Source organism: Vidua macroura, chromosome 5 (genome assembly GCF_024509145.1).
Source record: "Vidua macroura isolate BioBank_ID:100142 chromosome 5, ASM2450914v1, whole genome shotgun sequence".
Classification (NCBI taxonomy): Eukaryota; Metazoa; Chordata; class Aves; order Passeriformes; family Viduidae; genus Vidua; species Vidua macroura.
In genome coordinates, this window is record NC_071575.1 from 28,946,994 (window position 1) to 28,971,953 (window position 24,960).

A 24,960-nucleotide genomic window follows, 5' to 3' on the forward strand; every position below is an offset into this window, starting at 1 on the left:
TTTTCCACCTCCTCCAGGATTCCCTCTGTTGGGTTATTTGCTGGAAGAATATCAAAACTTGGGTCCCCAGGGCTTTACTATCAGGAATTACATCCCTGGATTTGTTAATTTCTAAATATTATCTCTTCCCAACCAAAGCATTGGGCATCCAAGGAATGTAAAAATGGATGTGCTAGTTACTGGTTACCCCTCTGGAATGTCAGAGCTTGGATAAATGGACTTTTCTTGGTGGTACCCATGATGTGCATTTTACCTAAGAGCCCCTTCCTATGTCTTCCCCTGTATCCACCAAAAATCCACCTGTTCATTCCCCAACTGCTTCCTCCCTCTTTTCCTTTATCCAGCAGAATTTTAACAGGTGAATATTCCCCTCTGGAATAGCACCTTTCATTCCAAACCCAATAACAAATGAATCATTTCCTTTGACCTTCATTATCAGGGTTCCACCAAGAGCTGGTGGATGCAAAATGATCCTCTCCTGCTCCCTGCTGGATTCCTGGAATACTACTCCTTGATTGAGCCTATCAAGTAGCAGTAACCATCACTTATGAAGTAACATCAGGAAAAAGTAAAAAATAAGGTGAGCTTTAGTGGCATGATGATGAACACCGCTAATCTTCATTCATATTTGTATTCAAGTAATTTCTGCCACTGGTGGGGCTAATTGCTATCACTGACAGCATCTCTCTGAGATGAATATCTCACTGATCCAAGACCAATCAGAATTTCACCTGGTACTCACACAGAAGTTCTTAACATGGAAAGAGCCTTTGTGCCAAGAGACAGAGATGTGGATAAGGAATAATTATGCATTTCCATTTTATTTTTTCCTGAAACTGATTCAGGAATCTGATCCACTCCAATTCTTGAGCTGCTTTCAAAAACACCCTGGAAGGTGTTCATTCAGCATTGAAAAGCATATGGGTGATGGAAATTCAGGACAACCATCTGCTGAGGGGTAGTTTCCAACAACGCAGCAGATCACCAGGAGGATTCAGTGTCTGTGGTGAACATATTAAGTGTGGATGCCACCAGATTTTCACTGGAACACAGAAACCACTCCAAATCCAAAGAAGCCAAAGGGCACAGAGGATGAGGCCACTACTTGAAGGCAAGTGAGAGGTAGAAGAGGTTTCCTTTTATCCCAACAGACTCTGTAACCTTGCCATTGCAATGGCACATACAGAGACTAATGAAAAGTCAGATGGCCCTGACCCATGTTTTGTTGTTCTTGGAAAGCCTGGTCATAAATCTCTTGGAATGAGTACAAATAAAGATAAAAATAGTCCATCAGTAAATGTTACTTGTGTCAATATGAAAGAGACTAAATATGAAGAGACTCCACCTTCCAAAAAGACGTTTTTATAAAGCAATAAGCCAATCTGTCAATAGAAATGGAGCTTTTCTACAAAAGAAGGGTAGGACAACAAGAGAAGGAAAAATGCCATCACAAATATGTTTTGGCCAAGACAAATTTTGCAGATAGTTTAAGCAAAGAGATACTAATTTATGCAAATAATGAGGTTTCACTCACAGTGGTCTCATGGAAGACCATGAGGTCAGGAAAGACTCAATTAAAGTTTGTATTGTGCTGAAAACTCATTACTAGGGCTGTGTTTTCAGACTTTGCAGACTCCTGTACAAAAAGCTTATGTGACATAGCAGACAAGCTCTCGAGTAATTCAGATTTTGTTTCTTCAGCAAAGCAAACTCCATTCCCCCCGGGCAATTGTAAGGCTGCGGAAACTGTACAAGCAATGATGAATCAATTTCATTGATGGAGCAAAAACCTGAAGGAGATAACACCTAACAGATGTCTCTGTGAAAACAGGTTCAAGAACTGATGCAAAGGCTAAGAACTGAGGTCCGCAGCAATAAGGACTGGAATGTTGCCAAAAGAAAAAAAATGAGCTGTGCAGATGCAGTGGCAACTACATTATTAATCAAGGGTTTGAACATCAACAGCAATGCATCCAGTATTCAAAATCACAAGCAAGAAGGGAACTGAAAAAAGATCACCAAAGAACATGCCCTGGAGTTCAGAAATTTGGGATGTAGCCATATTGTTACTAGATTAGTGGGCTTAATTGTGACTGCATTATTGCCCATAGATTGTCAACTAATCTAGCAGAAGAATACCAGCAAGGAAGTAATAGAAAGTGGCAATGCTGGCAAAGCAGGTCCCACTGCCTTTGGGTTGTCTTATCAGGGTTCCCATGATAGCACTTTTCAAACATTTTTCAACAGATGTCAATATCCACCAAAAAAATAGCTGAAGAACCAGATTCATGCAAATCAGAACCTGCAAGGCAGAAGCCCAAAAATGACATGTCCAGTGCTGCATTAATGCTAATGTGGAAGTTAATAAAAATAGAAGAGTTTTTTTTTCCTTTGCAAAGTAGAAGGTCTGGAAATCAGTTGCTGATGAAACAAACCAAAATACTGGCAAAAACCCACTAGGGAACATACTGGGTTATTTGAATAATCCTGTGAAGAATCTTAGAGTGGAAGAGACCTGTCAGGACCATCGAGTCCAATACCTGGCCATGCACAGACACTCCAACAACCCCACTCTGTGCCTGAGAGTGTTGTCCAAACACTCCTTGAGCTCTCCTGGCCTTGTGGCTGTGACCATTTCTCTGGGAAGCCTGTTCCAGTGCCCTTTTCCTAATATCCACCCTAACTAACATGAATAAAGAAAAATCCATCATTTTAGCTCAGCACAATTATTTTATATTATTATTCAATTAGCTCAGCACAATTATTTCATATTTATATTTAATTTATATGGTCTATCCCCAAAAATTCACTGGGTCTAATTTTAAAGGTAACAAACATATTTGCTTTTAACATTTATTACATTAAGATGTTTACATTCAGAAATGTTTCTGAAACATTCTAAGAGCAGTGCCATGTAACAAAGAAATATTTACACTATAAATATTATGAGTTGCTCATAAACACTTTTACCCTTGTTGCTGATTTGCTATGTGTTCCAAGTACCCAACTCATAGACTCATAAAATCAAAAAGATCACTCCTTGAACAGTAAATCTAGTGCAAGAAATACTGAAACAATTAATTTAGAAGACATGATAGAGGTCTACAGGATGTGATTTTTTTGAATGAAGAAACATAACTACAGACTACAAGACTTCATATGAATAGACATATAAAATGGTCTCTGCTTGTGCAAGAGATCTTTAAATTTTAAAGCAAGACGGGCATTTATTTAGAAATGTACTAGAAAGCATAAGTAAAATAACAGAGGTAAAGAAAATACCAGTAAGTAATTGTTCCCCTTCATCAAAATTTATATCTGTGTACTTTGTAGCTGATCCTGGCCAGTCATCTGTGTTGTTTTATGAACATTTGCACAGCCAGGAGACAAACATTAAGGTTACAAGGAAGGCCAGTGAATTGAGAGCTCACCTTTCTGTTCCTTACAGCCTATTGAATGTGTATTTGCCCCAGTTTGAGCATGCTTCCACTAGCACTCAATCTGGAATGACTCTCCACCCTCACAGGGAAGAATCTTTTCCTCATACCCAATCTAAATCTCCTCTCTGTCAGTGTGAAGCCATTCCCCCTTGTCCTGTCACTCCACACCCTTGCCAAGAGTCTCTCTCCATATTTCCTGTGGGCTCTTTTCAGGCACTGGAAGGCCACAATGAGGTCACCTCAAAGCCTTCTCCTCTCCAGGCTGAATAATCCCAATTATCCCAGCCTTTCCTTGTAGCAGAGGTGCTCCATTCTTCTGATCATACTGGTGAGACCCTGGCACAGGTTTCCCAGAGAAGTTGTGGCTGCCTCATTCCTGGAAGTGTCCAAGGCCAGGCTGGATGGGGCTCTGAGAAAGCTGGATACTAGAAGGTGTCCCTGCCCATGGCACAAGATGATTTTTTCCAACCGAGGTCATTCTACGATACTATGACTCTGTTGAGTTCAGAGAACAAACTGACCCTCTGAAACCTAAAGGGCTCTGTGACAGACCTGAGACCACAGAGAGGGAACAGGAGACTTGAGAAGCCTGGGCTGTATCCTCCTAGATGGCTCGGCTCCCTTCATGGGCAGATTTTGCCAATCCTGTATTTCTCAGCAGGAGCAGGAAGCTGCCATGGCTTGTGCCAGCAGTTGTGCTGCATTTGCCACCACCGACGGTCTTCAGAGAGGATCACGCACAATGAATTCAGTGATTTTGTCCAACACAGATTCTCTGTGCTTTATCTAGTGAAGCCCAACATCAAACCCTTTCAATAAGGGTTTGTAAGATACAGGAGTAGCAATAAAAAAAAAATATCAGACAATGAAATTCATCTCAGGAACAGGAAAAATTTCATGGAGAAAACCACTCTGCATTGGAAGATCACACAGATCACCTTCATTTGCCACAGTATAGCAAGTGCCTTCATTTCAGTTAATGATGTAGTTAAAACAGGGAGATATAGTTAAAGCTCTGTTTGGATAAACAGTATCAAGAGGAGGCAGAAGGGGAAGGATTGGTTTACTCCATAGCTATCATCTCAATAGAACCAGGAGACAGACTTCCAAGGTTGTACGTCAGTTCCTTTGGAAACATCACCTTCTGTTTCCTGCCATGTGGAGAGGTAAGAGCAGTCAGGAGTCCACGGGAACATCCAGCTGGAATGGTTAGGAAAGAACACAACAACCACAAAGTGAGTATTGGAGGCAGAGGGAACCAAGCTTATTTTAATATCTGGTAATGGACATTGAACTCCTGCACTAAAATGTGCACATTCACTGTGGAGTCCAGAGATCCCCCACGCAGCAAACACAGACTTTGCTGCCATCAGCTGCTTGGACTGCTGCTTATGGCAGGAGCTGCTGAGTGTGCCACTGACAGAATGGAAAACTGTGTTAAAGAAAACATTGACACCAAAATTATTGCTCCTGGAGTCTGTTGAAATAAGTCTCTGAAATTAGACTGATGTTTTTCTCTGTAACTGGGTAAAAAGTGCTGCCACCCATATAGCAGGTGAGGTGTAGGATTTCTGTCATCTCTGTCTAACCACATTTTAAGATCCCTTGCAAGGGCCTTGGAATTGATTGCTTTTATCAGATGGTGAAGGAATTTTCCTCAATGGATTTGCATTTCTTTGTGAACAGAAAGGTAGGGAACAGAATTAGTAGCCAAGGCAGGTAAAAGATACTATGTCTAATAATTTGCAAGAGTTATTGTCAATATCAGTGTATGTGGTGGGGTTTCTTTGCCAGTACTTCATTCTGCTTTCTGTAATTTACCTCATCATTTGAATTCTTTTCTACTTACTTGCCTAGTATTTTCTTCCAACTACTCTCAAAAATTTTGAATATCCAGTATGGGTACAATTCTTTGTCCCTAGAAGCCAGCAAGAGGAACTTTAATATTTACTAATGTCAGGGAGTCAAGATCTTCCTCAAACTGCCTTACTACATGTAAACGGGGGAGGGGTGGGAGGGTGCCTGCTTCCTTGCTCTGCTGGAAACAGTGTCCAGCCTGATTGTCATCAGGCCCTATCTCCAGGCACAGCTGATGGTCTCCAGCTGAAGCTTCAGAGACTCACATTTTCAATCAAACTATAAATCAGCTGGTAGACTCTTACTGTGAGTGCTGGGGGATTTATTTGTGTGCCTCAGGTTGCAGCAGCAGCAAATCTGAATTTGAAGTTCCAGCTGAGCTCCAGTTGTTACGGTTGTGCTTAAAACGCATCTATCTGATTCACTGTCCTCAATCAGCCCAAAGATTCCTTTGTAAAATAAATGATTTCCAGGTTTTGCTTTCCCACTGAGGATATTATTTAGGATTATATTTCCCCAAGTATGTTAGCATGGATTTTCCAGACTGAATCCTGTTTTATTTTCGGCCCACATTTCAAATGCCTGTGTGTTATTTCTCTGTCATCTTTCATTTGCAGTTCTTCATCTCATATGTGTATTTCCTTAAACTTTAGTTTGTATATTAATGGATTTAAAACATTACTGCACACCTTCCCAAGTTTAGCATGTTCTTGGCAAACACTCCTGTTTGTAGGCACAGAATCCAAGAAGATAGATTTACAGGAGACCTGAAGAGGTCTATTCCCCTGCTCCGCCATAGCATCAGCACCACCTAAATTGTTCCTAGCAAGCATTAGCCTGGTCTTTGCTGAGAATTCTCTAAAATTAAAAATTCCATTATTTCTCTAGACAATTTATTCTGAAAATGTATTGCAGTATTTAGTTTAGCTTTCTCATGAAAGATTTAAAATGGCTGAAGAATCACTTTGATCCTTTGTCTTAAGCAGTTTTTATTCCAGTGTCTTCCTTCAGGCTGAACCTAAAGTCTGTGTTTCTGACTAATTATCAGTGAGGGTGGAAACGAGGAATATTTCCCATTCTTTTACAGCCTCATTATTGCTTTTTGTTGTTGTTGTTCTGTTTTCCTGGTTTAACTTAAGAGCTGTCCATAACAGAAAGTTCTCAAGGAAACACTCTGACTTGTCATTTAAAATCTTTCACAGCACATCAACTGCAATAACTAATAGCCACACAAAGACATCTTGGGAAACATTTTACACAAAACTCTCAGTGAGAGCAGATTCTAAGAAATCTCAGTTATGTTTGGCAGTGTAGTAGTTATAGGTCCATTCTTGGATTTTTATTTTAAAGCAGCAGTTCACTGCTGGTAAAGGGAGTCAGCCTGATCAGTACAGCGACTCCAGCCTGCAGCTCCCTGCATCTTTTGGGAAATAGAATGGGGTTTACATCTCAGTGTTCCTCCAGACCCCTCGGTGGGAGCACATGTGGACTGATAAATTCATTATTATTGCCTTCATGCCTCTTCCTTCCTGGACCTCAGACCACTGTGAAGAATGAAAAATATTTTGTGTCTGCCGCCATTGGTCACTAAACATGTTACTGCAACCATCGTTTTTGCTTAATGTGACCCTCTGAGTAGTCGTTGGTTGGTAGCAACTTCTGGTAACTATGGGCCTCAACTGGATCTCATCCAGTCCCTCACAGACCAATTCAACACTCAGAGAGACAGAGAAATCTTTCCATTGACTTGAAAATGCATTAGCTTGGGCCTCTCCATGGACTTCACCTTCTATCACAGTATTCTGAGCCTGTCAACTGTTACTTGCAACCTTCTAGAGTCTATCAGTTAGCCACAAGTAGAGCTAAAGATTTCCTCTCAAAATGCCTGAAAATTGCATTTTAATTTTATTTTAATCCATAAATATTTCACACTGGTGTGTTGCTGAAGACAGCCAGGCCCCAGACAGCCAGAAGGTTTTAGCAGAATTATATTAGCACAGGTAAAAGATGACCCCTGGAGGACTAATGAATGCTGGCAGAGTGGTGTCCTGGGGATATGGTTGTGCTGGGTCCTTAAGGAGAGGTTCCACTGCCTTAAACCAATTGTTTTACAGGTTCAGATTACTGAAGGAGTTCATGAATGGGGAACTAGGATTAGCAGAGGGCTGGTGAAGGGCAGGATGCTCACTTCTGTGTTTAAACCACTTTCATATCTCCTTCTGGACAGTGGGAAAGAGCAGGCATCAGCTGATTTTGGAATGACTATGTTCTGTCTGTGCTCTTCTGCTATTTGTTAACTCCCTTTTCTCACTTTTTAATTTTTCATTTCTGGCCGTTCTTTCCCCCTGTCTTCTCTGCTCCTTCACATTCTTTCACCCATATCTCTTTTCATGCCCATCTGCACTCTTCCACCAGCTGATTTGGTTGGTTTGTCTAAGTTATTTACATGTTATTATTTGAACTGCAGTAGCAGCAACAGGCCTGAACTGAGCTCCAGTTGTGCAGTTTAAATGTACAGCAAGGGACAGTCACCACCCTCAGGAGTTTATACTATGAATGGGCAAGAAAACAGAAGCAAATTGAGTTTCCCAGGTTCTGCAGCAGTTCAGTGGTGGAGCAGGAGTTAGTGCTGAAATCTCTCAGCCTGGTCTCCTGAGTCTCAGCCTAGTCCCTGTCTGTCACCATTCTTCCTCTTTTGTGTGTGAAAGTGCATCATTTGTTCCTGGCAGCCTTGATCATCTGTCCATGCAGGACCAACCTGGGAAATGTTGGTGGTTTTGTGCTGTTTTTATGGTGTTGTTTTCCCAGAGTTTTGTCCCCAGAGTTGAGACATCCTCCAGAATTTGCATACAAAAATGTTATGCTGTGCATGCTCCAAAGTCTTACAAGCATTCAGCAGTCTATGGATGAGCAGAATTGGAATAGTTTCTGCTCCTTGTGTCAGAGCTCCTCTGTGCAAGGCATGGGACACAGGGATAAGCAGGAATAACACAACCAAGGCTGTTTACATACACTGGGTTCAAATTGCAGAGTAGACAGTCTAAGCTCTTGTTACAATTAGTCTTGTGGAGAGAAACCCACTGAGCCTGACCTGCTTAATGCTGTTTCTCACCTCACTATACAGGTTTAACACCAGCTATTCCTCCACTTGGGAATTAACACATTTCTAGAAGGAATTGTTTCAGAGCTGTTTCCCTTTGAGAATGAGGGATGAAATTATCTTGTTAACTGCTGTCTCCTTTGCCAGTTTAGCTTTTGGTAGAAACCCTGCAAATGTTACTTCCAAGAGCTCACAGGTGTCATAAGTAGGGAGGTCTATGCAAAAAAAGTACCCCCAGAAGAGTAATCCTGAGAGATTTACCCCTTTCCCCCTTCCTTTGTCCTAGATATTCTCCCCACTATATCTAAACATTGATCCAATCACTCCAACAGTCACCAGGTGAAAAAAAAAAGGCTGTATTTTCAGTCACTTGAACAAGTGTTTGTATATACATATTTTTTTTTCCAGTCTTGTGGTAAAAAATCTGAATTTCTAATCCCTAACTTTGTCAGTCTGGGACATATTAGGAGAGAAAGAAAGCAAAACAAACCCCAAACCCAGGACACAAGCTCACTCGAGAGGCAAACAGAAGGTATAAAATTAAGAAAGAATCTGTGTGGACAGCCTCCTTTCCACAGAAAATCCTGAGCTTGGAGACATTTTGACAAGCCAAGTGCTGGAGCTGCATGATTTATAGGTGCTGCTGTCAGTAGATTTATTTTGTGGGTCTCTTACGAGATTATCTGTAGTTCCGTGGTTTTATATCCTGATGCAGGGCGCGTTTTGTACTTTGATTGTCTGTGTGCTGGAGATGTTCATTAGGCTTTCAGAGGGATATTCCATAGCTGTAAGCCTTTTAAATCACATACAATGTGTTTCTTATTTCCCTATGGCATTCTGCTTGCATCTGCTTGGTATGTGGGACGTCCAGGCCAGCCGCATTTCAGTGGCCCGTTTGTCTCCCAGGGATGGAGCACGTGGCCGATAATACAGGGACATGCAAGCATTCATGGTGCTTTTCTTTCGAAAGCATGTGCCCAGTGTCTAATACAGTCAATACTTTTAGGGACAAAAATAAGACAGGATTGTCCCCTGTGCCCAAGAAGGCAGAATAAACTGGAGCATTTGCACTTGTGGAAACTTTGCATTTAAGATTCATAGAAAACAGGCTAGAAATTCATCCTCCTAAGGAAAGGATGAGGATTCATAAAGAATGTTTATTATGTTTGCGAGTTTATTTGTTAGCAAAAACCCTGAATATGTCTCAGAGGCTATAGAATCACTGCATTGCTGCTTTACAATAAAATCCTTTAGTGAAGGCTGCAGCAGACATGCAGGGTGAAGCCTGAGGAATGCTGAAAGAATATCTGAGGAAGAAATCCTCCTGCTCCTCCTTTTTTTTCTTTTCTGCACTCATTGCAAATGAGCAAGGAGAAGAGCCTAGGACATGGGCTGGGATTCCTTAAATTCCACAAACACCATGCAGCTGCCTAAGTGCCCTTGCCTCTCCCAAGTGTTTTCCCACAGGTCACTAAGCATCCGAACATCTGCTGCTGGATAGATGTACTTCCTCCTCTCCCTGGCCAGGGTGAGTGCATTGAACCCTGGTTAAGCTCTGTTACTCTCTGCAGGAGCTCTCCGTGTAGTTCAGCTGCAGAGTTGAGTCTAATCCATGTTTTCAGAGCACACTTCCTACTAGGTGAGACTTCCCACAGAGGAGGAGTTTCTTTCTTTGCCTCCTGCTGGGCATTTGGATAAAGCAGTTAACATCCAGAGTAGTTAAAATCTCTCTTCAGCCCAAGCACGTGTGTTCCAAAGCAGGTGGTGAATACTCAGGACAACAACTTCAGAAAAAAAGACTTTCTGGGTGCGTTCTTCAGTCAAGGACTCTGATTTCCATTGAATACATTGGGAATATTAAAAAGCTGAGAAGCCTGTCATGGATCTAGAATGGAAAGCATCCCTACTGGAGTGGTAGTCTTGCTGGAAGAATTCCAGAGTTATTAGGACAGCTGTTCTCCCTGCCTTCCCATTTCAGCTGTTCCCAGTTTTATGTAAAAAGGATGTTGGGTGTATATTCTGCTATTTCCAAAATGAAGATATTTAGGGAGACAGAGACTCAGCTCCATTAAGCCATAGTACTTTATAAAAATTGGGAGTGTCAGTTCATATTCACTAAGGAACTGCCATGGGGTTTAGCCTTTTTACTGCTTATTAGTGTTATTCAAAGACCAAAAAATCTCCATATCATGCTTTTTAATGGAGAAAACTGCAGTGTTTTAGTAACTCAGAACCTTAACAAGACATAACTGTGCCCATTTTGTTTCCCCACTTAACATTTTGCACGGCCTGACAGAGCAGGAGGTGCCATCAAATGGGCTCAGTATCCCCTTTCACAAATAAAGCGTGTATAAAGTGTGTCAGCATTTCAACTGGGGCCCTTCTCCTGAAGGCCTTTAATTAGTGCAGAACGCAGACTTCAGTTCTTTTGCCAGGGTAGATGAAAATGATTTTGGAAGACAGCCCAGACAGAGGAATTTGTCATAGGTTAGAACTGTTCCAACTCTAAGAACCAAGTGTACAGCTTATGCAAATCACTTTGCTAAACACAGATTCTGTGTTAATTTTTTTAAGGCTTTTTCTTTGACTAGCAACAAGAGCTTACTTGCCAGATCTTGTCTGAAATCAAAAAGAAGTGATTCCTTCTCTACACCCAGAAAAAAAAATGTTTCTAGTTTAAAACATGCCGAGAAAGAGCTGGCATGTAAGAATAAGGCAAATGTTCATAGGAAGTACAAATGGAAAAGTCAGATGACATCACCGCTCCATCTGCCCAGAGCCCTCGGATTCCTCAGGACAATGTGCTCCACAGTCCATTGGGGATGAGGCTGGATGAAGCAGTCAGCAGTGTCTCAGACTGAACTGAAGAAATGGGCCTAAAAATGGAATGTCAGACTTTTCTCTTAAGAACTGGCAGGTGCTGCCACTATTTCCCCAAACAGCCCTCTTCAGAATGCATCATGCAGGTAGGTCTGGCACCTGTTTTAAATTATTAGTGCCAAATTACATCAACTGATATCAAGTTTTTTCGATGTTTTAAAATCTGCCAAACCAACATTTGAAAAACTAACAAAATCAACCAGAAAGCAAAGCTTGATTGGGAATTGCCCAGGGGGGTTGGAATGAGATGATCTGTTAAGGTCCCTTCCAACCCGCACCATTCTGTGATTCTCTGATTCTGTCTTTAGTGGTTGCAGTGACAAAAGTCCCAGCAGATGGTGCCAGCACTTCCCTCAATGAAAGAAATTAAACAAAATTCCAAAACAAGGCACTGAGTGTTCACCAAAGAGAAAGTGGATAAAGGCTTTAGGCTTTGTGGTCTGTCTGGTTCAGTGGAAGCCATGCAGTGATGACATTGGTGGATATAATGGCAGAGTAAAACAAGAAAGATACATTCTTTTTAAAAATTTAAATAATTTCAGAAAGATGTTTGGGTTTGGGCTGTTTTTAAAATAGTTTCTTATTTTATTTTTTTTAATCCACAGAATTTTGCTCAGGAAACTGCTGAGTTCAGTGAAAAGAGATGACAGACCTGGCTTTGAAGCAGAGATATTGCTACTGAAAGTATGATTGTCACCACAAGCAGTGTGCCATAAACACATAAAGGGTTAGGCAGAAAAAAGAAATCATTGATTGAGGTTAAATCTTAGACTTAACCATGGCAAAAAAAAAAAAAAAAAAAAAAAAAAAAAAAAAAAAAAAAAAAAAAGTGGATTTAAAGTTGGTACTTTTACACTAGAAGCTGGTTAGTATTTCAAGCTCTATTAAGTAACAGTGCTTAACTATTGCAGGGGTTTATTTGTTTGTTTTTTGATAAGTCCAACTCCAGCAAAACTTCAGAGGTACCATTTTTATACTCTTGTAAAGGCAGTGGGAGGATAAGAACTTTAATCACGATTAACCACAACTCTGCAATGGGACTTTAGAGGAATGTTACATTATTTTATCTGCTTCCTGTGCTGTTTTCTACCAGAAGGGTTAAGTATGTCATTTTTTTCTGCTCCATCCTTCTCAGATCAGCAGAGATCTGAAACAGAACCTCCAGTTACATCAGTAAGACTACAGTTTGTCTCAAGGTCCTCTTAGAGTGCCATGTGAACTTGCCCATCCCTTGCTGCATATAAAGCATTTCAGCTGATTGAACTTACAGGTATGTCAGTCAAAGAAAACATAGGTACTGACTGCTGCTGGAGGCTAAAAAAAACCCAAAGTACACCAGTTGTGCCTTTTGCAAAGGAAACGTGTTGGCAGAGAATAAGCATTCCCAGTCAGATCTTTGAAACTGACACAAAGCATTTCTAGAAATTATGCATGTTTCTTTCGATGGCAATTCAATGCATTTCTCTCTCTCTCTCCCCCACCTGCCTGAATCTTTAGCTTCAGTTTGCCAGAGTGACTGAGAACAGTGGCTGACACCCTTCCCCAGACATATAAATGTAAGGAAAACCCCAAGGCCTGATTATATCTGTCATTTGTACCAAGAGTTGTGGGCTGGGAAGGCTGCAAAAACAATTGTCCCCCCTCCTGTGCCAGGACGGCACAGTTATTGTTTTTCCCGCTGTTTTGTCTTGTGGCAGTGACCCCGGGATCTCCGGCACAGAGCATGGAGAGACACGGAGCAAAACCCAGGGCAAACCGTGAACCGCTTCCAAAGGGGTTCAGTAGATAAACAAGAGGGGGATGATAGTTGTTGTTTCCATTTTGCAGTCAGAGAAGCAAGAGTCAGTGACACCAATGGAAGCCAGAAAACCTCTGGCTTGTTGGTCCCAATCGACTCCTTTGGTCAAAGGTGTTGCTGGTTTCTCCCAAAACATCTCCTGCCTCTCCAATGGATGGTTTCTGCTCCCAGTTAGCACCTCCCAAGGCCTCAGGCCTGGTGCATAAAGAATGCAAAGTGACAAAATCATGGAATCATAGAATAGTAGAATCACATAATCATAGAATCACAGAATGGTTTGGAAGGGATCTTAAAGACCACCTCATTCCAACACCCCTGCCATGGGCAGAGACACATGCCACTATCCCAGGTTGCTCAGAGTCCCAATCCAGCCTGGCCTTGGACACTGCCAGGGATGGGGCAGCCACAGCTTCTCTGGAAAACCTGTGCCAGGGCCTCAGCACCTTCACAGGGAACAATTTTTTCCATATACCCAATCTAAACCCATTCACTATCAGTGGGAAGCCATTCCCCCTTGTCCTGTCACTGCAGGCCCTTGTCAAGAGTCTCTCTCCATCTTTCCTGTGGGCTCCCTTCAGGAACTGGAAAGCCATAATGAGGTCACCCCAAAGCCTTCTCTTGTCCAGGCTGAACAATCCCAATTCCCTCATCCTCTCCTTACAGCAGAGCTGCTCCATCCCTCTGACCAGCTTGGTCTCCCTCCCCTGGACTTGCTCCAGAATCCATGCTTTGTACTCCTTGCCTTGTTCCATGACTGCATTCTCCATGGCTGGGGTGGGAGCATTTCTGCCCTGCCCCATGACCACTCACATCTGTGGCTCCATCTCTACTCTGGTCTCATTTTTCCACATATAAGCTGTACTTTCCTCCTTTATCCAATTTTCTTCTCTGCTCTTTTCAACTTTCTGCCTTGTGTGTATCTGATACTTTTATTAGTCTCTTGTATTTTCTATTTTTGATCTATATGCAGTTTAATTCCTATCATGACTATTTGGGTCCTATAAAAAGTGAAGGTTATTGTTGATCCAAATCTGGAAGGAAAATGTCATCGCTTTTTTTTCTCCCCATCACAATTTGAGGTTTCGTATTCAGGTCTCTGAGTGGGTGGGGGCTTTGCTATTTTCGAAAACATTTCAGTCAAAATCTCCTATTCTGTTGTCAAACAAAATCTGAAATCAATCTGAAAGTTTTCACTGAAGCTCTGAGTTCCAGCCAACTCTATCCTATTGCTGCAGCTCTACAATAATGTTACTTTGTGGCCATATCCTAATAAACAGCTTCCAGTATGGGGGGGAAAACAGCCTACTCTCATTAAAAGGATTGCTTACCCTGCAGAGTCCATCTCACACAATAATAAGACACCTAAAAGAAATCAGGAAGATGCCCCAGCTTCAAGAGACCCAAATTTTGAAGGGCATTTAAAGTTTGTCAACAGAGAGAAAAGGCTCTTTGCAAGCAGAGTTTATTCTGCTTCCTGTCATAGCCAGCTTTGCACATTTAGCATAGGAAAACCCTGATATGTCAACTTGAAAGATGAAGCAGGATTTCTAAAAGGTACTAACAGCAAAACCAACATGAGTTCAGAGTGGTTTCATAGCTCATACCATGGGTTAAACCTGTATTTTCTGCTGTATTCCTATTCTTGCTTCATGACACGGTGGCTGAGATGCCCAGAAAATGTTTGGGCATTTCCCAGGACATGGCAATATCATTTGAGGGTCTACCACAATTGGCTCAGGAGGGTTTTGTTTCCTCCTGGCTGCAACTCCCTGAAGCTCTCACTTCCATGGTTCAGAAATGCACATCCCATGTGGCAGCCTACAAGATGCTGTTCCTGGTAGATACCAACACAGAGGCATTGCACAGTGGATCATTTGAAGAAGTGTGTTCCTATACACCCTGTTTCCAAGCAGTCCAGAAAAAGTGAGGACCTTGCTTATATCTGGTGTAACAACACATAAACACCAGATATTAAGGTAAGGAGTGACAGGCATGTGAAGTATGATGCTCTCACTGCTTTTCTTTGTGGAAAAAAAGATGTGTCTGATACTGCTTACCTACATAATGCTGAGGAGATCTGACCATAGCAGCAATGAAAGACCCAGCTCAGCACTTAAGCACACACTGAATTTCATGAAGGTCCTTAATTATTTTCTGCTGGCTGGATTACTTTTTCAGACCTCTGGATTGCTCTGCCAAATGGAGGGACTCAAACCACACCACTGAGGTGTCCAGAACAGAGACAACAAGAGCACAGTCCCACTATTCCTGTGTATAGAGAAATGGCTGGAAGAGACACAAACCCAGTGGCTGTCATTGTCATGCGAGGCTCTCTCTGGGCACAGCAACATCCCAGCTCTGCATTCTGCATGCGGCTCTTGGGGCAGCTGCTCACAACAATGGGGCCTCTATTCCTTCTGGCCCAGGCAGGGAAACAGAAGCATGGTGAAAACATAAGCTGCTCAGACAAGATTAAATGCAGCCTATGTAGTGATGAATCCCATGAGAAGCATTTAGGTTTCCATTCTCAGGTCTGTGCCCTACTGCCTCAAGTAGATGCCTCTCTGGGACTCCGGAGGCTCACCTCCACCTCTATCTCCATTTATGTTTTCATCATCCCCAGAACAGACATGGAAATGCTGGAGTCCTATTTGAGCTCAGCTAGCAGAAATTCCTTAGTAAATCTGTGAGCAGATTTGCAGCTGAATGCAAAGACATTACCACCATTACTATTGTGAAAGAAGTCTCCAGGACAGACCCCAGTACAGATCCCAGAGCTCTGCTAGTTCATACCATCTAACTATGCTTTCTTCTACATGAGGACACAAAGATATTTTCACAAATAATCAGAGGGGCAGGAGGAAAAAATTCCACTAAGGTAGAAATTTTCAGAGTATTTAATATTCCAGCTTTTGTGCAGAAACAATTAACAAGCAAATACATGCTGTATGTCTGATTCTGGAAAATTCTGATTCAAATCAGCACAGCATTGTGATTAACTGAATGGGTTGCACTGCATAGTCTGTCTTGTAACAGTTGGAAGAACAGTCTTTTCCCTTGATAATGCCTGAGTGTCAGGTTCAGGGAGCCGGTGTAGATTTGGTGGCCATGCCTTCTCCCCTGACTGAGATTAGCCACCATCTGGTAGTGCTTCAGAGAAGAACCTTTCCCCATTGTCACTTCCTTTGTCTGATGGTCTGTAACATCTGACCTCTGCTTCACAGGTCGTGGCCTTCACCTCCTTTCCTTCCAACAGGAGTAACGACAGCAGGGTTAAGTTTATATGATACCTCTGGTAAGTGCTACTTCTGAGCACTGGGCTTTCGCAGCACTCCTCCTTTCTTTGATGATAAAGTTTCTGTTTTGACCTCTGTGCAACATTAAATCAGTCTGCCCTATCTGCCACCAATCTGGCTCCTTGGTTGCAGGGCTCTGCACTCCTGTTTCTCTCTTCTGGCTCATAGTCTCTGAAGAGCTTGTAAGGTGTGTGCCAGTTGTCTTTGCAAAGGTAAACTTTTTTTCTTTTCCCATAATCAGAGCCTTAAATTCTCTCTCTCATTCAATTATATAGCTCTTATTCTTGTTTCATGATGAAGTAAAGGTCCACCAACAATCAAAGCAAGAAACAATCTTGCTCCAAAGTGCTTCCTCTCTGATGTCAAACAGGAGACATTTTACATTTTTCTTTATTAAAGGACTGAATTCCATGGCAAGACTCCCATGAGCTGCTGTGAGAACAAGATTCCATGTTAAGTGATTTCCTTAAATTTATGGCAGAATGTTCTGGCAAGACAAGTATGGAGCCCTACATTCCTGAATGTTGAATCCTGTTTCACACCACTAACAAGAAGAGCACAGAGGCTTCAGTAATAAAAGGAAACCATGGTCTTCCTTCATCACTCTTCCTACCACTGTGGAGTGTCTTCCCATTCTCATTCCCTAGACTGAAAGATTCAGGCTGACAAGGAAGTGAATTTAGATTCCACATAAATGACAAACCTGACAACCTTGGAAGTAAACATTTAGCCACACACAAGAGGCTTAGACATGGAAACAGAAATACAAATATTCCTTGCATGAACCTGCTGATTCCTGGGCTTGGGATGGAAGCTCTCTCTGTACAATAGCAGTTTTACTTTCCCTGAACATCCAGACACATGTTTTTGAAGAATTTGGACAAATGCTCATGCTCTGCTCTCCTGGAAATCAGTTCAGGTCAGATACTTGATGACTTTATATCCCCTAACTGCCATGAGAGTGCCAAGAAGAGCTGCTGAATGCATGGGCAGGTTGGTGATGTACCTGGTAGTGTCCTGTGTAAGTTCCACTGCCAGTCCTTGCCACTGCCTGGGACCACAAACCAAAAGCAACCTTTGGTTCACAAGCTCTGCAAGCACATGGATTCACAGTATTCAGTACCTCTGTGTCTGATTGTGTCCCATGGCACCTCTTCCCTGGCTCTCCAAGGTGTGGTGTTTTCAGGCACACACAGATCTTGGTATCCAGTTCCTGGCTGGGAAAGGCTGGAAACTCCTGATGTACAATTCACCACAATGATACATTTGAGACATAGGGCCAGACAGTGCCATCACTGTAATCAGGGGCTGCTTCAGGTGCCATTTCATTTGTAGGTGCTTTTCAGGCTGGTTCCTCTAACACAGCCATGGAAGTGCCATTACAGGCAATTTACAAAGGGGTTATCACCTATACTGTTTATCCAGAAAGGCCTGGAGTGACAGGACAAAGGGGAACAGCTTCAAACTGACAGAGAATAGGTTTAGGTTGGGTATTAGGAAGAAATTCTTCCTGTGAGGGTGGGGAGGCCCTGGCACAGGTTGCCCAGAGAAGCTGTGGCTGCCCCATCCCTGGCAGTGTCCAAGGACAGACTGGATGGGGCTCTGAGCAACCTGGGATAGTGGAAGGTGTCTCTGCCCATGGCAAGTGGTTGGAATAAGGTGATCTTTATGGTCCCTTCCAGATCAAACCATTCTATAATTCTCTTGAAGTATCTTTTGCATCTCATTCCCCCCTCTCTGAAGGAGCTGGGCTGGAATGCTGCTGCTTCTCCTTTGGCAGGGAGGGGTGAATCTCTTTCAGGCATCCTTTTATATTTTGGAAAATGTCTGCCAAATAATTACTGAAGCTGCTTTAAAAAATTTTTGAAGTCTTGACATAAAACTCTTTCCAGTATTTCAATGGCCATGCAATTAAGTTTTGGGGGAAAAAAGAAAAGAAAATAAAGACTATGATTCTGTCCTGGATATTTTGAAAGAAGACCACTAGGCCTCATCCCTGGCAGTGTTCAAGACCAGGCTGGATGGGGCTCTGAACAACCTTTTCTAGTGGAGGGTGTCCCTGCCCACGGCAAGGGGGTTGAAACTGAGTGTCTAAGGTCTCTTCCCAGCCAGGCCATACCTTGATTCCAAGATACTCCAAACTCTTCCAGCAGGCTCCAGGCGCAGCTGCTGGCGGTGCCGGCAGGGGCCGCGCACGGGCCGCGGTGCCGGAGCGGATCCCGTTCCCCGCATCCCAGAGCGCTGCAGTCGGCGCTGGCACCCGGCTGCTGCTCTAGCAACAAAAAATAGCAACAGCCCGTGCTGAGGCTTTTTAAAAGGCAAGTTTTCTATGTTCTCTTTTCCATCGGGTTTTGCTCCTTCTCTTCCTTCACTTGCCTGTTGAAGCTTGAACTGCTGGGATGGATTCTCCTCTGCAACCACCCTCTGTTCGGCAGAAGATGCCGGCATAAAATACCTTGCCTTTCCTGGAGGGCTCCTCTCTGGACTAAGAGAACCTCAACGGAGAGTGAAGCCCGTGTTTTACAGCTTTTTTAGCCTGATGTCTCAGAGAAATGGCCAACACAGACATGCAGATCTGCTGGAGTTGTGTATAGGTAACACAAGTCAGGCAAAGATTTGCTTGTCATCATTCCTAGGGGATGCCCACTTAAGAATAATTATGTGTGTTGTACTCAATATGCTTTTTGTTTCCCCTCCAGAAAGGAAAATGAAACATTTTCTCTGCACATCCAAGGAGGGCACACGATGTGATTCTTGGACTCGATGGTCCTGATGAGTCCCTTCCAACTCAGCATATTCTGTGATTCTAAGAACATGAAAAACCTAGAGAAAGATATTCCAGGGCATCTCACTTTGGATTTGGCATTGACCGTAGCACTCAGAAGTTAACCACACAGCTAATAAAAGAATGTGCAGCAATTCATTTCTAACGATCGTTTCCTGGGTGTGGCAAGTGGTTTTGTCGGGTTTTTTTTTTTTTTTGTTTTTGTTTTTTTTTTTTGTTTTTGTTTTTTTTTTGTTTTTTTTTTTTTTTTTTTTTTTTTTTTTCTTATGCAAATAAAATCAGGCTAATCTTCTTAAATAGGTAGCTGTAGCTGTGTCAGCCTATTCCGGATGGCAGGAGTGCTGCATAATACTTGGAATTTTCCAAATTGTTCATGTCAGTGGGATATCAACTATCAGCACAATAATAATGATAATAGGCATGTGTTTGCTTGCACAGAAGTTATTGCATAATTAAAGGCCTCATTAAGGGTTTTCAGTACCTCAGAAGAATGCCCCTAACTTTCTGGTTGTTTTCATCCTATTAATACCAACATCACACAAGCCACTCCCCAGGCGACTTGTTGTTTTAATCACTGGTTAGCTGGGAAATTCAGATGCAGCAACATATCTGAAATTAATTAACAGTGCAATTATGGCCAAAGTGCTTTCATTAAAACAGAGAAGTGCCTGCTTATGAGACTGCCATCTCTCCAGAGTGATGCTCTTGCATTCTGGCTTTCTTGGATGGTGTGACCATGCCCCTAATCTGATTCCAGTCATCCCACATAAGTGGTATGGGAACAGTAATTGTTAAATGTAAACCTTCTAGTATTTTCAATTCCATTAAAAAAAAAAAAAAAAAGTAAGCAGTATCAACACTGCCCTACCCCAGCAACACAGGAAGCCAAATGACAGTGCTGTGGCACCCAGGAAAGGTCACCCACATCCACAACTCCAGGGCATCACAATCAAAAGCATCCTGCAGGCTGACAAGTTCCAGGGAGCATCCATATCCCAGTACTCATCACAAGGTGCTCCATCACCCAAAACAACCTGAAAACCTGCTGCACCACAGGGAAAGAACCAAGAGAGAGTTCTAGCGTGCCCAGATTTCCAAATTGCACACTTACAGGGATTTTGTTAAGTGGAGATGCCCACACTACAGGGCAATCTGAAGGATGCTGAGAGCCCTGAGGATGCCCTGTGCTGGAGTCTCTGCACAGGAGCCCAAAGTGGCTGCAGTCACTCTCTGAGGTAGGCCTGAGACCTGCGGGGTTGGATCTACAATTCCACCTGTGGATCTAAAGCCTGGGTCATTAGCATTTCTTAAGATGGCAGTAGATAATCTAGGAAGCCAACCACAACCCACACTGAGAAGCAAGGGAAACAAAAACAACACAGTCGTCCCTGCCAATGTGACCTAGGGCAAAATTCCTTCCTGACCCTAGATCTGGTGATTGGTTTAACCCAACTATGTGAGCCACACCTGCCCACAGGTACTTGAGAAATTTTCCAATACCACTACAAGCATAAGCATGCTTGTCCAGCCTCCTTTTTTTTTTTTCAGCCAGGGCAGTGCCAGTACTTCAAAAGTGAAATTAAACCTTAAGGTGTGGGTGATAAATCATAGGAGCTGTGAAGACTTCTTCCTAATCCTCAGGCAGCCAGCAGAGCATGAAGTCTGTGACTGACTCTAGCTACAGTACAGAAAATGGCACCTGAGTCACCTTCAAAATCTTTTTCCTCTTCCTTCTTACATGTTTGAGAATAACAACACATCAACCCCAGCATCAACTTCGTAGGGGAAAGCAACACCAATGGCACAAAATCCTCAAATGAGTCTTCAGCACAAATACTTCTGGTAAAAACATCTTCAACCACACAAATACTTCTGGTAAAAAAATATCAGCCTACCTGTGCTTTTACCCCTCCTGCTGTGAAATGGTAGGCAACTCCATTTTTTCCTCTGAAATTAGAATGGGTCTATGGATTTTAGCATAAAACACTGCAAAGCAGACAAGGCAATCACAGCACTTTGTGAAAATTGAAAGGTCTGTGTTCTGCATTTTAACCCTGTCAAGCTGTATTAAAAAGAAAGAAAACTGGCTATATCTTTGTTGTTAAACTCCTGTTCTGACAGCCTAAGATAAGGTCAGGGCTGGAAGTAAGAGTAAGGCTGGGGAGAGAATTATGGTTAAGGAAAAAGACACCCAGAACATCAGAAGTGAGGCAAAATGAGCATGTACAGTTATTCTTAGGTTATCCTGAATCCTGGTAATCTTGAATACACAAAAAAAAAAAAAAAAGAGTGGCCAGCAAATAGAAATTGGATCATATTATTTATAAAGCCATAATTTTCACATCTTGCAAACCTGGTTGTGTGTTACAGCAATAGGCAGGAAAATCGGAACCTGATCAGTGCAAGGTGGGCTGGGGACCAGCTTCACCCTGATTGTTATATGCAAGGTGTGAGGTGTTTGGCCTCACTTCCACCTGGGCATAGACTTGCTGCAAGAACTCTGTCAAATCCCTTGTCCAGGCTTCTGCTTCTCCTTCACCTTTGGTCTGGTGTTATTTAGTCTGAAAGCCTGGGAATAGGCACGTTTTTCAACACTGTGTTTTCTTCAGTGCCTGGCATGACAGAGGCTGATTTCACAAGACTTTCCATCCTACAGAAAAGAGACAAAAGCTGCACTAAAGGAATGTTGTTTACACTGTGATTATCTGTAACACTGTGGTCCAGCAATAAAAAAAAAAAGTGGTCAAACTCATGTGCCAGGCAAGAAAGGGGACAGACTCTGCATCATCTAGGAAAATGTTAAATCCCCTTCCCTCCCTTTATCCCAATTTCCATGGCTTGGACAGTCAGGACATGTAATTTCCTCGCTTTTAGACACATGGCTGTGCCAGTTCAGCAAGCCTGGTTTTGCACCTGTTTCCCTCGGATTTATTTAGAGGTAAAATCCTACAAGAACTGTTATGTCGGAGTCCTCCTACTCATCAACCTGGCCAGGGAAGTGTTTTTCACCAGAATACCTAGGACTGCAATGTGCATCCCTAAGGCTTTGTCTTCAAGCCTGTGCTCCGTCTCAGCAGAAATCCTGGGAGCTCAGGAATGGTTTCCTTAGGCACTGTCAGTGGGCCTGGAACGAAAAATATAGGCCAGGTGCCTCTGTAAGAAACTACCACCAGATATCCCCAAAGGAACACTGGTCTGAAGTGACATTTCATGGGGGGCCTCAAGTGCCCATGTCCCATCGTAGAGATTGCCCATTGTCCCAAGTGCCCATTGTGGAGATTTTCCTGACAATGACAGGGAAAGAGCAAAAGGATTTTTAAAGTGATTTCAGCAGCTAAATCTATCTGTAGTTTCTTAGGAGACAACAGGTTTTCCCATGCCAAAATTTGCCTTAGGTACATTTCAAAGGTCCACCATAACAGAGGAAAGCACAGACAGGGGTCATCATTGCTCCATCCTGTAATCTCAGCAACAACAACCAGCAGAAGACAGACCCAGTAAGGTCAACAGACCCAACTTGGAGCTGACAGTGCTACTCTGTTGAAAGCAGTGGAGTTATTTCCATGTAAGTGAGAGGAGAAACCAGGCAGTGTTTTGTCCTGTGGAGCTGAGGCACCACCACCACCATCACTGTTGTCTCCTGCTTTTTCTGCAGGACCACAGGTGACATTGCAGTGACAACAGCTGAAACTGAATCCAAATACTTCGATTTGACAGCAGAATGAAATATGTCTGAAGGAAGGCTCCAGCAACTCAGTCTTTCAGGCACTGAAGGAGTAACAAGCCATTGAGGCAGTACCTTAACATACCGAGATGTTTCTGAGATAATGCCTTCTGAGAAAGAGATCAAATGAGAATCTGTTTTGCATGGCTGTGTTTTGCCCCACTGCCTCCAGAATTGTGCAGCTCTTTCTTCTTTGTTTTTGCTCCAGATTTTACCAAGAGTGTCTTGCATCAGGTGCTTCTTAGAAGCCCTTTCAATAGGAGCAGGATAATTGAGGCATCAAATTGCATCCTGTGGGAGTTCCAGGACTAGGCCATAGAGCAGGTCATGTTATATGTTTGAAAGGACAAAGAGCATTTTATGTTTTGTCTGTTCATTTAGCTATGAAATGGTGAATTTTGAAATACCTATCATTTGCCTTAATGTTGTTCTCCTAGACTGCCACACCCCAAGTGGTTTTTGCTAGGATGGTATATTATACTCATCATCTCCTGACTCAAATCAAATCACAGGGTTTGGGTTGAAGGGGACCTCAAAAATCATCTCTTTCCAACCTCCTGTCATGGGCAGGGACACCTTCCACTAGACCAGGTTGCTCAGAGACCCATCCAACCACTGCCTTGGACACTTGCATGGGAGCAGGAACCTGGCATGAGGGACTAAACATCAAGGATTCAGTATCTGGCCTTTTCAAATTCTAGGCCTGAATACTCAGTGGGTTGGCTCTAGACTTCACTCTTTCCTTTGCACACAATTCAAAGCAGGAAAACCACGATCCCTTTGGAGCACTAAAAGACTTGCCCTGGAGAATTTCTCTTTTCCTCTTGTGCAGCAAGTTAGGCTTCTGCCTTTTACCCTGCCAGACCAGAGACTAGTGGATAGTTATGGTAATTTTTGTGGCTGGTGAAATATCCTGTGGAAGAATTCTTGTACTGTTGCTATTATTTATTATTTGCTGAGTGTTGGCAATATGCTTCCATGCCGAAAAGGAGACTTTAGGCAGGGAAACTTATTTATCTGCATGTGCATATGTACACGAATATGCCCTCACTTCTGCCCCTTGATCCTTCTGGACTTGAGAGCCACAGCCTGAAAGCTCTGGGGCAGCTCCCTTTAAACTCAAACTGGAATCCATTATGAGCATGAAAAATACAAGCTGCACATTAGCCTCTATTGTTTATTTTGATATTGAGGAACATTTATCTTAGCCTTTCCCTAAACATCCTCAGCAGTCTTCCGCTGAAGTGGGAAGAGCAGCACAAGGAATACCGCAAATACCAAGGTAATGTTATCTGTTTTTTCTACAGCAAACTTGGCGGATTTTGAAAGGATACCCACTGTGGCAAATTCAAGGCTTCAATAAAACCTTTTGATAATGAAAATAAGGAATGTCAGATATCAATAATGAGGCCAGATTCTGTGTTTTGTGATGGCCTTTTCAGACTGAGGCAGAAAAGGCTCCATTCAGCTTTGCAGCAATGGAGTGTGGAGAGAAGCTCAGGGATGTGCCCTCCCCTAAAGCATCTGGAACAAGGGACTCACCAAGGAGATACAGTGATGTGCTGGGAACACATAGCTCCAGCTGGTAAAACAGCACATAAGGCTGGGTCAAACTGGCTAGGGAGGCATCAATAAGTGTTCAAGGACAGGTTGGATGGGGCTCTGAGCAAGCTGGGATAGTGGAAGGTGTCCCTGTCCGTGGCAGGGAGTTAGAATGAGATGATCTTTAAGGATCCTTCCAACCCAAACTATGCTATGATTTAGGAGTAATATTTTCATTTTGCATCTCTTTGCACCTCAACTGACCCAATAATTTTCAACTGAACCATACCTGGACACTGGACTGTATGGAAAATCTGGCCATTGAACTGGTAATTAAATATTTCAGAGAACTTTTAACTTTGATCATTCTGCCATTTACTGTCATGGTAGGGCTGCTCGTGAACACTTGCTCCCTCCTCTTTGGGCAAACAGATGCATATGCAGCACGTTATCAAAACACAGACTATTTAGGCCAGAAGACTGAGGAAAATATTATGATGATGATGAGACATATTTGCCTGCTGAGTAGCATCAGTGT

General features: G+C 42.7%; 1 long non-coding RNA gene across 5 annotated transcripts in view; it reads right to left on the minus strand.

Moving 5' to 3' along the window:
• Nucleotides 1–4,160: 4,160 nt before the first annotated feature.
• LOC128807296 (uncharacterized) overlaps nucleotides 4,161–24,960 on the minus strand; it is a 108,981-nt gene continuing 88,181 nt past the window's right edge. For 3 of the 5 annotated variants that reach the window (XR_008437108.1, XR_008437105.1, XR_008437107.1), the window contains exon 6: nucleotides 4,161–4,640. This is a non-coding gene — a long non-coding RNA (uncharacterized LOC128807296). Of the gene's footprint in view, nucleotides 4,641–21,532; nucleotides 21,807–24,960 lie in introns of those variants that run through there. The other 2 variants (XR_008437104.1, XR_008437106.1) reach the window with 2 other exon arrangements.